Below are 16646 nucleotides of genomic sequence, written 5' to 3' on the forward strand. Positions count from 1 at the left end.
GGATTTCAAATCAGCGACGCCACAGTCAATATTTTTAGCCTACGCAGTCACCATTTTGTTCTTCATTCCTTTTTGCATGTGGGACCTTTCTTCTGGAATGTTTTTTCTTTTACGTAAAATACATCCTTTGTACTTCCTGTAGTTTGGGCCTACCATTTATTTGCCTTAAAATGTCTCTTTATTTTCGAAGAGTATTTTTTTGTATTTAAAACCCCAGATTGGCTATTGTTTTCGTACTGTTCTTTTGGTTCATTGACTTCCATTACTCCTCCCTCCCTCCCTCCCTCCTTCGTTGCCCCTTCAGTACCCTTAGTTTAATTGTCATTCTGTTGAAGGAAATCTGTTTTTCTCTACCCATTTTCAAGATTTTCTCTCTGCCTTTGGCTTTCTGCAGCTGCCCTCTAATGTGGGAGTGTCAGATGTGTCCAGGTTGATCATCTGCTTTTATGTGTTCTCCTTAGGTTCAGGGGCCTCTTGAATCTGGATTGCCATTTTGCATCAGCGCCGGATCATTCTCAGCGTCACCTCCTCAGATATTGCCTCTCTCTAATTAATTCTCTTTCTTCTCATTCTGGCGCTCTCTTTAACATATTAGACTTTCTCGTTGTATCTCCTTTGCCTCTTTACTGTGTCTCCTGTGTTGTTTATCTTTCTCTGGACTAGATTCTGGGTAGTTTTTTCTGATCTCTAATGTTTACTAGTTTTCTATCTGCTGTTGTCTAATTTGCATAAACCTGTACATCGAGTTCCCAAAAGAATTAAGTAGTTTATTTTAACCTGTGGTTTCAGTGTAGTAATATGTTATTTCACTTTTTTACAGTTTGTGTTACAAAAATAGTTAACTTTTTTTTTTAATAGTTAACATTTTATAACCTGTGTGCGTCAACTTTTACGTCACATTAGGTAAAGATTCTGTATCTAGTTTTTCTGTTGTGACTTTTTAATCTTACCTGTTTTCTACCTCCCTATTTTTGGTTGGTATTGGCATTGTCATTGGCATAATTTCTAATCTTTAGAGTAATTTCTGTTACTTGCTATATAATTTGTGTGTGTGTGAGAGAGAGATAAAATATATATAGCAAAGTACTTAACTATTTCAATCATTTCCATGTCAACAATTCAGTGACATCAATTACATTTCTCATGTTGTGCAACCTGTCCATTTTCAAATTTTTCTTAGCACTTTTAACAGAAAGTCATTTTACCATACCACTCCTTTCTCTTCAAGGTGAAGTTCCAAAACCTGTTGTTACATGAAAATGAACTTTAGCAAAAATGGAGGATGACTGCATCATTACGTAACTGCCAAGCAAATGAGAATCATGACTTCGCCAAGTTGACATATAACCTCAACCATAATATTTAGCATTACACTTGCATTGCACCTCAGTTTATTGCTGCCAGATGCATATTACTAATGGCAAAGTAGTCGAATAATTGATTTTTAACTATTGTCATTATTGTACAAAATAGTTGAATAATAGATTTTCAACTTATCATAAGTAGGTGTGTTAGTCTGGGTACTTAAGAAATACAAATCCACAAAAACTCATGTATTAGAGAGAACTTTATGTAAAGGTTAAGTGAACATTAAGAAAACATCCCAACCCAGTGCTGCCCAAGCCCACAAGTTCAACATTAACCCATATGTCCGAAACCAATCCAGAAAGTCGTCCTCCATCTCACAAAGCAGGTGCAATGACGCTGACTGCAGGAGGAAAGCTGAGTCAGTGAATGTGTAAACATCTCAGCGCTGGCAGGGGTCTCCACACGGCTGCTCCAGCTCCCAGGGCTGCATCGGGGCAGGTCCATGTGGCACTTCTCCTTGGATATGTCTTCAGGAAGTCAGCCATGCCAGCTGAAGCAGGGAACTGCTTAAGGCAGTTGCACCCTGGTGTGACCATCAGAAAGCAAGAAACCGGAGAACTAGAAAGGCGAGGCTTACCGAGCCATTTATTCCTCCGCCTTTCAATTAACCCCACATGTGTTTATCAGCCAGGTTGGCACAATAAACTGTCTCAGTGGGAAATGTCTGATGAGATAGATGATGAGTGAGGAGGTGGTCTATACCTTCAGTTGTAATTTCCTTTTGTCCTCTAACATAATCCAAGAAGCTGGACTTTATAAAGAACAGCCGGGTATCACCCACTGTGGACATATCACCCACAGAGAGCAGTCCCTGGAAAAGGACGTCATGCCTGGTAAAGGGAGGGAAGACCTTGGCAAAAATGGCCTGGCACAGTGGCTACAATAGTAGACTCAATCATAACACTTGTCGGTATGACACTGGACCGGGCACTGTTCTGCTGTACATAGAATTGCTGCAGTGAGATGACTTAGTGGCACCTAACAGCAACACCAATATGTATGATAATCGTGAGGAGCTACCAGTTTGCTGCTGCTGCAGCACCGTCATTTTAGGAAATGGATAGGCTGCGCAACATGACGGTTCTCGATTCCCTACATTCGCGCCACTAGCCGCTGTCTTGGGTTTTTCTGATAGTAATCATTTTGCAGAGGGTAAGAATCTAACTGTGACTTAGATAGGCATTTTTCTAACAACTACACTTAGTGATGATGAAATGTCTTTTCAAGTCCTTTATCCAATTTTTTTAGTGGGTTGTTATTTTGTTGTTGAATTGTAGGTTTTTAAACATGTTTTCTGAGTAGTATATTAGTACATGATTTCCAAATAGTTTCTACCTGTCTCTGGGTTGTTACTTCACTTTGTTGATAAAATCCTTTTGTGTACAAAAGCTTTTCATTTCAATGAAGTAAAATTAATTTTTTTATATTATCTTAAATAGTGTTCTATTTAAGAATCTCTTGGTGAAGGCGAGGTCTGGAAGTATTGCTCCTCGGTTTTCGTCTAAGGAGTTTATGGCTTTAGTTCTTACATTGAGGATCATCCTTCTTGAATTGTTTTCATATATGGGTCCATCTGCATTCCTTTTCCATGTGGACATCGGCTGTCCCAGCACCACCATTGAAGAGACTAGCTTTTCCTCAGTGACTTTGCAACCTTGTTGAAGGAAAATCATTTGACCATAGGGAATAAGGGTTTATTTCTGGCCCGTAAATGTTAGTCTATTGGTCTTTGTCTATACCGGAGTTCCTGAGTGGTGCTAACAGTTAGCAGTTGGATTACTAACTGAAAGTTTGGCAGTTCAAATGCACTCAGAGGTATCCTAGGGAAAAAGACTTGGTAATCCACTTCTGAGAGATCACAGACTCAAAAACCTTATGACTCAAGTACCTTGGACCAACGTGATTTGAAATGGATTTGATGGTAACTGATTTGGTTTTGGTTTTTTATGTCTAGCCTTTTACTAGTACCACACTTTTGCGAATACTATGTCTTAATTATACTTTTTGTAATTGGAACTATGGCTTTATTTTGTCCATTTTCAAGATTGCTTTGGCTAGTTGGAAAAAAATATATACTGTCAATTACTATTATTGTATTTCAAATCTGATCCCATGGTTGATTTTGCTTGGTCATCATCATGACTGTTCTTGCTCTCTCTCATCTGGGTTGGATGTTAATCTCAAATTGTCAGGGGTCTGTTTAGTAGAGTGCTTCGCAATCTTCCTAATGCCACGATCCTTTAATACAACTCATGTTGTGGTGACCTCCCCCCAACCATAAAATTTTTTCAATGCTACTTCATCACTGTAATTTTGCTACTGTTATGACTTAGGTAACCCCTGTGAAAGGGTCGTTCGACCCCCAAAGGGGTTGCGACCCACAGGTTGAGAACCGCCGGTTTCGTGGTTTTTGCTTTGTTCTAACTACTATTGTTAGATATGATGGGATTAGTTTAGAATATTCTTCTTAACATGTTCCCCGAACTCCAAACTCAGTGCCATTGAGTTGATCCCCACTCAGAACTGCTACCCCATCAGTTTCTGAGGCTAAAAATCTTTATAGAAGCAGATAGCCTCGTCTTTCTCCTGAGGGAGTGGCTGTTGGGTTTGAACCCTACACCAATGGGGCCCTTGGCTAAATTGTATCTGATACAGGTGAACAAAGGAAAGATATTCAGTAAGCACATAAAAAGAAATACTGACAATCAAAAACCTCGCTTCTGCAATTGATCACGTGGTCGTAACCAATAGTTCTACCTTCTTCTACTACCCATTCTGTATTACCTTTGCTCTCGGCAAGCACCTCAGCTGGCTGTGGTTTTTTTGCCCGGTGGGCTGACCCAGACCTTCATTCCTGAGGGGTCTGGGTCATTAGACACCCTGTCAGGTTTGGGTTGCTGTAACTTAGCATTTACTTTAATCACAGGGCATGGTAACACTAAGAGTCGGCCTATGGGATCTCCTGGATTCCAGACATATTCTTCTTTACCTCCATTATGAGATGCTCTTAGGTTATCCTCTCAGCCCTTTTACGTGCACTGTCCCTACCTCATTCAGAAAGAGATTTAGCTCTTTCTACTCTGAAATATTGATTTCCTAAACTTCAAGCATATCCTCCTCACCCTCCCACCGAGTAACTGGGGACTTTGGCCTGCAGAAGGACTCAAACACCCATCTTCCTGCAGTTGGCTTCGAGGGACAGACCAAGAAGTTCTGTCAGACAGTTATCTGTCTTGATGTCTTCCTCTCCTATCCTTAGAGAGTTTCATGAGAAATCTTGTTTCAGACATTGGACTCTCCTTGCTTTCTGCCTGAGGAAGAGTCTTGTGCAGATTAGAGTGGTCTGAACACTCAGGGGTACCAGGAAAAGCCAGTGTTACATTAGCGCCCCCCCCCCCCCCTGCACCCTGTACTGAGGAATGCTCATATAGGGAAAACTTGAAGAGTTCTTGAAATATTAGAAAAATTTAATTGGTGCTTTCTTGTGCAATGTGAGATTCAGATCTGAGAATAGGATTGCCATTATAGTCACATCTAGTTCTTTAGGCTTGCCTTTTAAAAAACTGCATATAATGCAGAGTATACTGAAATAGGAATGATTTAGCTTTTTTCTTTTTAACTTTTTATTGTGAATTAGGTGTTTACAGAGCAGGTTATCAGTTTTATTTTTAGGCTTTCCTTGCTTGCTTTTAAAAAAATCATTTTATTAGGGGCTCATACAACTCTTATCACAATCCATACATACATCAATTGTGTAAAGCACATTTGTACATTCATTACCCTCACCATTCTCAAAACACCCGCTCTCCAATTAAGCCCCTGGCATCAGGTCCTCATTTTCAGGTTATCAATTTTACACGCAACAACTCCCAATAAATCTCCCATTGTCTTGCCCTATTTCTATCATTTCTCAAGTGCACCCCCCCCCCAGTATTGTCTTCCCCTTCACCCATATGGCACGCTTACCCTGTAGCCTGTAATTGCACCTTCTCTCCCTTCCCCTCCCACCCCACTAGCTATCATTGATTTTTTTTTTTACATTGAAAACCTTTTGATTTGGTCTATAACGAATAATATTTGTCCTTTGTGTTTGACTAAGGACATTCACTCAGTGTAATGTCTTCCAGGTGTATCATGTCATGAGGTGTATCATAAAGTCATCATTATTCTTTAATGTTTCATCAGGATATTCCATTGTGTATCAGTACCAAGGTTTGTTTATCCATTCTAGTGATGGGCATATAGGTTGTTTCATCTTTTTGCTATTGTGAGTTGTGCTTTGAGGAACAGGGGTGTGTGTGTGTGTGTGTGTGTGTGTGTGTGTGTCTATGTGTTCATGTGATGGCTCTTGACTATAATCTAATTTTGTTCTCTGAACTTTCCAAGAAGTTAACTAGTTGTATGACTTGGAAGTTTGACCCTTTCAGTTTAAAATTGTCCTTTTCCATGCACTACCCCAAAGGAAGGAGCTAATTTTGAGGCAGGGGAAAATAAAATCCCCAAATTCTATTTTAGGCTATCTGTTGTAATGGAGGTGACATTATTTTTATAGGGTAAATATGTGATGTTTACCACACAAATGGCTGCCACAGTTCATGTTAATTCACGTTTTTGTGACTCCAGAATAATACTGAGAATTAATTACGAAATTAAAATGTAATGTGAAGGGTTAACTCATCTCAGGAGGGAACACCTCTAGTTCAGTGTACCTATAGTTAATTTGACCTTACAGCCAAGTTTAATGTTCAAATTTGATAGAAGCTACTAGCATCAAACCAAAATTAATTTACCTAATCTCATTCCTGGCCACCCAGAACAAAGCCAAAAACTGTTTCCTCAATTTCTTCTCAAAGACCTATTGACTCACATTTCTGATAATCTGAGTAAGACAAAAGAAAAGGAACACAATAGCTTTATTGAAATTATAATGTGCAATTTTTTTCAGCAGTTGAATTCTGCAAACTTTTATTGAGTCTATACTGTGTTTAGGTGTTTCGGGGATTAAAAATATCAACCAGATGCTTGGAACTCCCTGGAGGCACTTGTAATTAGGCAGGCATGGTTGCAGATGTCTGGGGCACACAGCTGAGGGTGGATTTGGAGAAGTGGGGGCTTTAAGAGCCCAAAATAAGGGAGTGTAATTAATTTGCTCCGTTTTGAAGCTGTCTGGAAGGCTGAGACTTTCTGTGTTCTGAAAACAACTAAGATCACTGGGTAGGTTTTGACTATATACAAGAAAACAACCTATGAGAAAGTATTTTGCGATTAAATATGTTATACATAAGTCACACAATGATGGAGTGCATTAGCTTGTTTTTGAAGCTTAGCAAAAGAGCCGAGGTCTAAGACTGGGATTCTCTTTAAAAGAATTAATTTAAATTTGATTTGGTAATCCACATTAAATGTAAAACTTCAAGAGGGCTTAATGGTATACAAGTAAAACCAATCTGGTTTCCTTTTCTGAAGAGTTCTTGTTAGCATTCCTTCACTGCTAACCTCAAGGTCAGCAGTTCAAAATTACCAGCTGCTCCGAGGGGGAAAAAAATCAAAGCCATCTACTCCTGGAAGCATTTCTAGCACTGGAAGAAGCCCTATACAGAGTCCACATGAGTTGGAAATGGACTTGATGGCGGTGAGTTTGATTTTATATTATGTTGTTAGGTGCTCTTGCTTCTGTGCTAACTCATAGCAACCCCTATGTTCCAACAGAATTGTTGAACACAATTGTTAGGTTTGAGTCTGTTGTGATAGCTACTACATCAGTTCATCTCATCAGGGGGGTCTTCCTCTTTTTTTTGCTGACCCTCTACCAAGCATGATGTCTTTTTTCAAGGACTGGTCTCTTACAACTTGGTTAAAGTACATGAGATGAAGTCTCTTTATCGTTGTTTCTAAGAAGCAGTTTTTTTAAAGATAATTTTATTGGGGGTTCTTAGAACTCTTCCAGCAATCCATACATCGATGATATCAAGCATATTTGTACATACAGTATGTTGCCGTCATTGTTTTCTAAGCACTTTCTTTTGAGCCCTTGGTATCAGCTCCCACCCCCTCATAACCCCTTGATACATTATTATTATTCTTTTCAAATCTTACACTGACTGTTGTCTTCCTTTCCCCATGGTTTCTGTGTTCGCCCTCCCTGGAGGGGATGGTGTGCTTATGTCTCCATCATTGGGATCAGTTCCCCTTTCCTCCCCTCCTCCCCCTGCCTTCCCCCTAAGAAGCATTCTTAGCAGCACTTCTTCCAAGACAGAGTGTTTAGACAGTGGTGCCTTCAGTATTCTTCATTAACACCATAATTCAAAGACCGCAACTCTCTAGTCTTTCTTACTTTTTGTCTAGCTTTAATATGCTTATGATGTGATTGAAAATATCATGGCTTTGATTAAGCTACCTTAGTTCTCAAGGGGACATCTTTGCTCTTGAGCACTTTAAAAGAGGCCTTGTGAAGCAGATTTGTCCAGTGCAATAAGCCATTTGATTTCTTGATTGCTGATTCCATGAGCACTTTGATTGTGGACCCAAGTAAAATGAAATGCTTGACAAATTGGATCCCCCCTCATTTATTATGATGTTGTCTACTGGTTCAGTTTTGGGGATTTTCGCTTACATCTCTTTGTAATCTGCTCTCAAAGCAGTGTTCTTGATCTTCATCAGTAATTTGCCATAAAGTAAGTCATAAGTGTCACTTTCAAGGCCGGCGCTAGACTTTTTGCCGCCACTGTAAAATAGAAATTATAGGAGTACTCTGCCAAATTAAGAAAATTTATGTATTTATGAAATAAATTACTTACCTAAATGATCTGAATAGCTGATTTGTTGACAGCACTTGTTTGACTAGCACTAGCACGCAGTATGATGTGTATCGTCTGAGAGACAGTTACAAAATGTTTTCGTCGTTGCCAGTGCCAAAAAATGCCATTGTTCATTAAGTCCAAACAATGGTGGTCGAATTCTAACAACTGATAAACAATGCGAACTTTGATAAGCAGTTCTCAACAATTTTTTGTTATTATTAAAGTTTAACATTATAAAATTAAATGATATAAAACTCATATCCTGGTGAAATATAGCCACATGGCAGCCGAAAACCGTATGTTCCCTTCCTGTTCTCCCGCTGTTCCCTAGCTTGTCGTGCATTCTTTCCAAAAATCGGGATTTAATGACGCGGGACAAATTGTTAAAAATCGGGACTGTCCCGCCAAAAGCGGGACTTCTGGTCACCTTATAACCCTCTTGGGTCTTTTTAAATTTTCCTGTCATTTTTAATGGTCTTTCGCTTTCTTGTGTGATGTTCTTGATACCTTTCAACAACGTGTCAGGTGTTCTGTCGATTAGAGTTCTACTTGTCAAATTTGTTCTTGAGATGGTCTCTAAATTCAGGTGGAATATACTCGAGGTGGTATTCTGGCTTTCATGGACTTGTTTTAATTTTCTTTAGCTTTAATCTTAATTTGTGAGCAGTTGATTGATCTATTCCATCATTAGTCCCTGGCTGTGTTTTGGCTGATGATATTGAACTTCATCAAATCGATGAAGTTGATTTGGTTCCTGTGTATTCCATCTGAAGAGGCCTGTGTGTGTAATAACCGTTTGTGTAGTTGAAAAATCATATTTGCAATGAAGATGTTGATCTTACAAATTCCTGCGATGTAATCTACTGCTTTGTTTCTGTCTCCACCTACTGATCCATCTTCTTTATTTCCAACTTTCAAATTCTAATCACTAGTAATTAACCAGTGCATTTTGATTGCACGTTGGACTAATTACAGGCTGAAGAATTTGGTAGGGGGATAAAAAAAGAAAGCTTACTCTAGTCTGTTAAGTGTGCAGTGGCATTATGAAAAAGTTTAAAATATTGTGAGACTTACCAAAATGTCGCACACCAAGTAAGCACATGATGTTAAAGCAATGATGCCGAGACACTTGCTTGATGCAGGAGTAGCACAGACCTTCAGTTTGTCAACAATGCACTCACCCACTCACAGTGAAACACTGTAAAGACAAATGTAATGGAACGATATGCCATCTCATGCACAGTGAAATAATGTTTACAAAACAAAGCCCCCCAAATAGAACTGTCAGATCAAAGAATATATGCACTTATTTTAGTGTAGTCTGATTCTCCATAGAGGGTACCAGTTTATCCACCACTGATGTATGAGAACCTTTGTTTCCTGTGTTCAAGTATGAGCACAACTGATCCAATAGGTAATAACCATGATAAATGGAGAAGTGATTGAAGTTGTCAAGGATTTTGTCTTGCTGGGATCCATAGTCAAGCCCCATGGAAGCAGCATTCGAGATCAGATGATGCATTGCATTGGGTAAATATCTGCTGTACAAGACCTCTTTAAAATGTTGAGAAGCAGGGAGGTTACTTTGGGGACTAAGGTTTGCCTGACCCAAGCCATGTTATTTTCAGTTGCCTCATATACATGAGAAAGTTAGACAAATTATTAAGGAAAGTCAAAGAAGAATTGATGCGTTCGAATTGTGGTGCTGGGGAAGGATTTTGAAAGTACCAAGGACTGCCCAAAGGAGAAACAAATCTGTCATGGAAGAAGTACAATCAGAGTGCTCCTTAGAGGCAAGGATGGGGAAACTTCGTCACATGTTCCATGGATATGTTGTCAGGAAAGACTAGTCCTTGGAGTAGGACACCTTGCTTTGTGAAACAGAGAGGAGTGAAAAAGAGGAAGACCCTTGAAGAGATGGACGGACACGTTGGCTGCAACAATGGGCCCAAACGTAGGAACAATTGTGGAGGATGACACAGGATTACACAGTGTTTTGTTCTGCGGTGCGTAGCGCCCTGTGGGTCAGAATTGACTCGATGGTATCTAACATACAATTATGACAGAGTGTGAGGTCAGACTTCAGGGTGTCATATACGGAGCCTCATAAAGTGACAGGTAAAAATGTACATGTGTATAAGGGGGCTGGCAAAATAGACTTCCCCCACAAACTTTCAAAAGTTCCTTCGTTTAAGATGTGTATGGCCCTAGGGGAAGGGTCTATATTTTTCTTTGCATTCCTAAAAAATCCTGTGATTTAAAACAGGCTAAAAGGCACTATCTGGCAGTTCGTGGCTCCAAATGAGAGCCCATTGCTTTGCTTATCTCTGTTATAGGAAGTATTGAAGGAGGTACTATAAAAATCATTAGTTAGGAATCCTGTAGGAACTGGACCAGTCTGATTCTTAACCTTTTATTGTGCTTCCCTTGTTTCGCTGAAAAAAAACCATGTTTTCAAAGCTTTTTTCCTATTAAGCTAAATTATTAAGCAAAATTTTATTCCTTCAATTTTAAGGCAGTGTGAGGTGATTTTTCCTAAAAGGAGTTCACCTCCTTTACTGTAAAAGGGTTGCTAACATTTTAAATAAAGTCAGTTCATTACAATATCTTAAATAGGTTGTGTTGGTGAAGAATAGTTCAGAAATCCCATTATTATCATTAGAAATTGGTGTCTGAGGAATAAGCCTTAATAACAGATAACCCCCAAGGCCCTTTTGAACTCTTTAATTGCGAACTCTAAATAAAATCTATCCTGACATTTAAATGAGGGTCCACTTTGCAATCAGCTATGAATAACCTTACTGGTAAAATCTCCTTTGAACAGTTTTTATAAGATTTTCATATTTGGAGATAATGGAATTAATTTTAGTAACGCATTTTATTGGAAATTATAGTTCCTAGTTTGTGGGTGCTAGCGAGTCATGGCTGCTCTCTATAGACTTTAGCAAGTTAAAATACTCAATTTGCCTAGAAATAATGGATTGTTTTTGTAAGTCTCATACACTATTTGATGGCTAGATATAGTCAGTGGTTCAAGCTATTAATAGCTACCTATTTCTTATCAGTTAATAGTAATCAGTAATTAAAATATTTTTCCAGAGGGGAAAAATGATTTTTACATATTATTGACCAAAGCTACAGGAAACATTTATTGTAGAGAATTTATTTAAACTAGTTACCCAAAGCTTAGTTTTTATTGTGAAACAAGATCTTAGAATAAATATTTGATTGGGGCCATGTTTTTTATATCACTTTATTGGGGGCTCATACAACTCTTATCACAATCCATACATCCATCCATTGTGTGAAGCACATTTGTACATTTGTTGCCATCATCATTCTCAAAACATTTACTTTCTGCTTGAGCCCTTGGTATCAGCTCCTAATTTTCCTCCCTCCCTCCCCGCCCCCCCTCTCCCCATGACCCCTTGATCATTTATAAGTTATTATTTTATCATATCTTATACTGTCTGACATGTCCCTTCACCCACTTGTCTGTTGTCCATTCTCCAGGGAGCAGGTAATATGTAGATCCTTGTAATCGGGTTCCCCCTTTCCAACTCCCCCTCCCTCCCCCTTCCCAGTATCACCACTCTCACCACTGGTCATGGAGGGATCATCAGTCCTGTATTCCCTGTTCCTATCTGTATCAGTGTAGTGTACATATTCTGGTCTAGCCAGGTTTGTAAGGTAGAATTGGGATCATGATAGTGGGGGTGGGTGGGTAGGAAGTATTTAGGAACTAAAGGAAAGTTGTGTGTTTGATTGTTGCTACACTGCACCCTGACTGGCTCGTCTACTCCCCGCACGACCCTTAGGAGATGTCCAGTTGCCTACGGATGGGTCTTGGATCGACATTGGTGTTTTGTTCTTTGATGCCTGATACCTGATCCCTTCAACACCTCGTGATCACACAGGCTGATGTGCTTCTTCCATGTGGACTTTGTTGCTGCTGAGCTAGATTGCTGCTTGTTTACTTTCAATCCTTTTAAGACCCCAGACGCTGTATCTTTTAATAGCCAGGCATTATCAGCTTTCTTCACTACTTTGGCTTATGCACCTATTTGTCTTCAGCGATCCTATTGGGAAGGTGAGCACACAGTGGTATGATTTTTTGTTCTTTGATGCCTGATACCTGATCCCTTCGAAACCTCATGATCACAGACTGGTGTGCTTCTTCCATGTGGGCTTTGTTGCTTCTGAGCTAGATAACCGCTTGTTTACCTTTAAGCCTTTAAGACCCAGATGCTATATCTTTTGATAGATGGGCTTCCTGAGCTTTCTTCTCCACATTTGCTTACGTACCTGCTTTGTCTTCAGCAATCATTTTGGGAAGGTGAGCATCATGGAATGCTAGTTTAATAGAACAAAGTATTCTTGCATTGAGGGAGTACTTAACTGGAAGCCCAATGTCCACTTGCGACCTTAATACTAAACCTATAAATGTATGCACATAGATCTATTTCCTCATCCTCATATGTAAATACATATACATATATACATGCCTTTATTTAGACCTCTATAAATGCCCTTTGCCTCCTAGTTCTTTCCTCTATTTCCTTTTACTTTTTTCTTGTCCTACTATCATGCTCAGCCTTAATTTGTGTTTCAGTAATTACTCTCGGTTACATTACCCTTGATCACACCCTACTAGGCCTTCTACACCTTCCTCACCACCAATTTGGATCACTTGTTGTTCCCTTGTCCCTGGGTTTGTTTACACCACTTCCTTTCCTCCACCTCCCCCTCTCCCATGTCCCCCTGGAACTGTCGGTCCCGTGTTTTCTCCTCCAGATTGTTCATCCAGCCTGTCTTATTTAGACAGACCTGTGGAGATAATAACATGCACAAAAACAAGACAGAGCAAAACTAAACACAAAACAACAAAAAGCCAATGACAAAAAAATAACAAAAACAAAAAAAGAAAAGCTTATAGTTCAAGGAATGTTTGTTGGCCTTTAGGAGTGTTTTCCAGTTGAGTCTGATGGATGCCAAGCCCTTGCCCCAGTCTATTTTTGGTATTCCCTGGGGACTTAGTTGCTTTGTTCCCCTTGCTGTTCTGTTACATGCTCTTAGTGTTTTGCCTTGGTGTGGTGGAATCAGATCGGGCACAATTCCCACACTGTGTCTCCAGTGTTGTCCCCTGTAGGGCTATGGCTCATTGAGGGATGTCATGTCTCATAGTGGGGCCATATGGTCTTCTCTGTGGATTGGCTGCTCTTAGCGGGAATAATTTCCTCAAGGATTGGTGGTCCAGGATGTGTTCCGCTCTCTTTCTCCCCCTTCATTTGCTCCTGGGTGCTCTGATCAGACATGTCCCTCTCCCAGATCTGCAGCTTCAGTGCTGTCCACTGAAATAAATTCTTCTGGGGGGAGGGACAGGTATCCACGCAATTGGGATTGTGGCCGGCCACTCAGACCTCTTCACTTGTTCGATTGGGGCCTTTTTTTTTTTTTTTTAACATTTTATTAGGGGCTCATACAACTCTTATCACAATCCATACATATACATACATGAATTGTATAAAGCATATCCGCACATTCCCTGCCCCAATCATTCTCAAAGCATTTGCTCTCCACTTAAGCCCTTTGCATCAGGTCCTCTTTTTTCCCCCACCCTCCCTGCTTCCCTGTCCCTCATGAGCCCTTGATAATTTATAGATTGTTATTTTGTCATATCTTGCCCTATTCGGAGTCTCCCTTTCCCCCCTTCTCTGCCGTCTGTCTCCTAGGGAGGAGGTCACATGTGGATCCTTGCAATCGGTTGATTGGGGCCATTTTTACAGAACATTTCATAGTGAAATTTTCTGGGTTAGGATTATGTTTATACTAACAAATTTATCAATATGTTTAATTTCTAAGATCTGGTCTACATAATTCATATTTCTTTTTTGCCAAACATTAGAGTTTGTTTTATTGTATGGCATTTGCATAAAATTATTGAAATTGGAAGACATCGTGGAATCATTAATAAGCTATTTATCAACTGTATACTTAAGGTAGTTGGACATATAATTTAAAAATCTGAAACTTGTTCTTGAAAAAAATGTAAAACATTTAACATGATAAAGACTTTTCAATATGGTTTATAATTGTACTTTTGTGTTACACAGTGCTTCAAATGTACTACTGTAAAGCAGCTCTTTTATAAATGGTGCTGGGGACAAATGTCAGATGATAAACTGACAACTGAATGTTTTCATGGAATTAGAAGGCTTGATATCATGATGTTCAGACTTAATTGAATCAGTTTTAAATTTTCAAACAATTTAAGTGATAAAATAATTAAAAACCTTCTGTTTATAAACATCAAAAATCTATTGAATTCAAGTTCTATATGCTGGTGATCAAATTTTATAATAAGCCTGAGTGGAGAGGCTTGGAGCCTACATGAATGGGTGTTAATCTATGTACCACACCAACCATTAGAAGCCTTCTTCATAGTCTTGTCTTTGAGCGTGCTGCACCTGAAGACTTCTAACCCTATTAATGCCTGAATTTTTAATTTCAGGAAAATTTTTTTTTGGTTTTTATTCTTTGATAATTATCAATATATAACAACGAAAATTTATTAAAATATAAAATTTGCAAAGTTTTTTTTACACATTTTATTAGGGGCTCATACAACTCTTATTACAATCCATACATATACATACATCAATTGTATAAAGCATATCCACACATTCCCTGCCCTAATAATTCTCAAAGCATTTGCTCTCCACTTAAGCCCTTTGCATCAGGTCCTCTTTTTTTCCCCTCCCTCCCCGCTCTCCCCTCTGTCATGTGCCCTTGATAATTTATACATCGTTATTTTGTCATATCTTGCCCTATCCGGAGTCTCCCTTCCCCCCCTTCTCTGCTGTCCCTCTCCCAGGGAAGAGGTCACATGTGGATCCTTGTAATCCGTTCCCCCTTTCCAACCCACTCACCCTCCACTCTCCCAGCATTGTCCCTCACACCCTTGGTCCTGAAGGTATCGTCCACCCTGGATTCCCTGTGCCTCCAGCCCCCATATGCACCAGTGTACAACCTCTGCCCTATCCAGTCCTGCAAGGTAGAATTCGGATCATGGTAGTTGGGGGGAGGAAGCATCCAGGATCTGGGGGAAAGTTGTGTTCTTCATCGGTACTACATCACACCCTGACTGACCCGTCTCCTCTCCTAAACCCCTCTATGAGGGGATCTCCAGTGGCCGACACTTGGGCCTTGGGTCTCCACTCTGCACTTCCCCCTTCATTCAATATGGTGTGTGTGTGTGTGTATACATATATATATTTTTTCATGATGCCTTATACCTGGTCCCTTTGGCACCTCATGATCGCACTGGCCGGTGTGCTTCTTCCATGTGGGCTTTGTTGCTTCTGAGCTAGATGGCCGCTTGTTCACCTTCAAGCCTTTAAGACCCCAGACACTATCTCTTTTGATAGCCGGACACCATCCACTTTCTTCGCCACATTTGCTTATGCACCTGTTCGTCTTCAGCGATCCTATCATTGGAGGTGTGCAGCCAATGATATGATTTTTTGTTCTTTGATGCCTGATAACCGATCCCTTCGGGACCCCTTTTTCACACAGGCTTGTGTGTTCTTCCATGTGGGCTTTGTTGCTTCTGAGCTAGATGGCCGCTTGTTCACCTTCAAGCCTTTAAGACCCCAGACACTATCTCTTTTGATAGCCGGACACCATCAGCTTTCTTCACCACATTTACTTGTTCACCCACTTTGGCTTCAGCAGTTGTGTTGGGAGAGTGAGCATCATAGAGTTCCAATTTAATAAAAGAAAGTATTCATGCATTGAGGGAGTGTTTGAGTAGAGGCCCAAGGTTCCTCCGCCACCTTAATACTTAACCTTTAAATATAGACACAAAGATCTATTTCCCCATCCTCATATATATATATTTGCATGTACATGTCTTTGTCTAGACCTCCATAAATGCCCTTTGACTCCTAGCTCTTTCCTCCATCTCCCTTGACTTTCCTTCTGCCCTACTACCATGCTCCGTCACCACCTGGGCTACAGCTATACCTTTTCTCTACGCAACCTTACCCGTGATCATTCCCCACCAGGCCTGCCACTCCCCGCTCTCTACCATTTTGGGTCCCATGTTGTTCCCTTGTCCCTGTGTTTGTTAACACCACTTCCTTACCCCCTCCCCCTCCCCCACCCCAAGTCCCCAAGGAACTGTCGGTCCGTTGTTTTTCCTCCAGATAGTTCATCCAGCCTGTCCTATTCAGACAGACCTGTGGAGACACTAACATGCACGAAAACAAGACAGGGGAAAACAAAGCAACAGTATACAACCAGACAACAAAGCAACAAAAACAAACCACTGACAAAGAACAAAACAAAACACTTCACAAGAGAAAAGCTTGTAGTTAGTTCAGGGGTAGTTTGCTGGCCCTTAGGAGCGTGTTCCAGTCCAGTCTGTTGGGGCACCACGCCCTGGCCCCAAAGTCCACTTTCAGCATTCTCTGGGGA

General features: G+C 40.2%; 1 protein-coding gene across 7 annotated transcripts in view; it reads left to right on the plus strand.

Annotated features, from left to right (window-relative positions):
• Positions 1-16646, plus strand: part of TLK2 (tousled like kinase 2) — a 131144-nt gene that overhangs the window by 15216 nt on the left and 99282 nt on the right. The window lies entirely within an intron of this gene.

Source organism: Tenrec ecaudatus, chromosome 10, assembly GCF_050624435.1.
Source record: "Tenrec ecaudatus isolate mTenEca1 chromosome 10, mTenEca1.hap1, whole genome shotgun sequence".
NCBI lineage: Eukaryota > Metazoa > Chordata > Mammalia > Afrosoricida > Tenrecidae > Tenrec > Tenrec ecaudatus.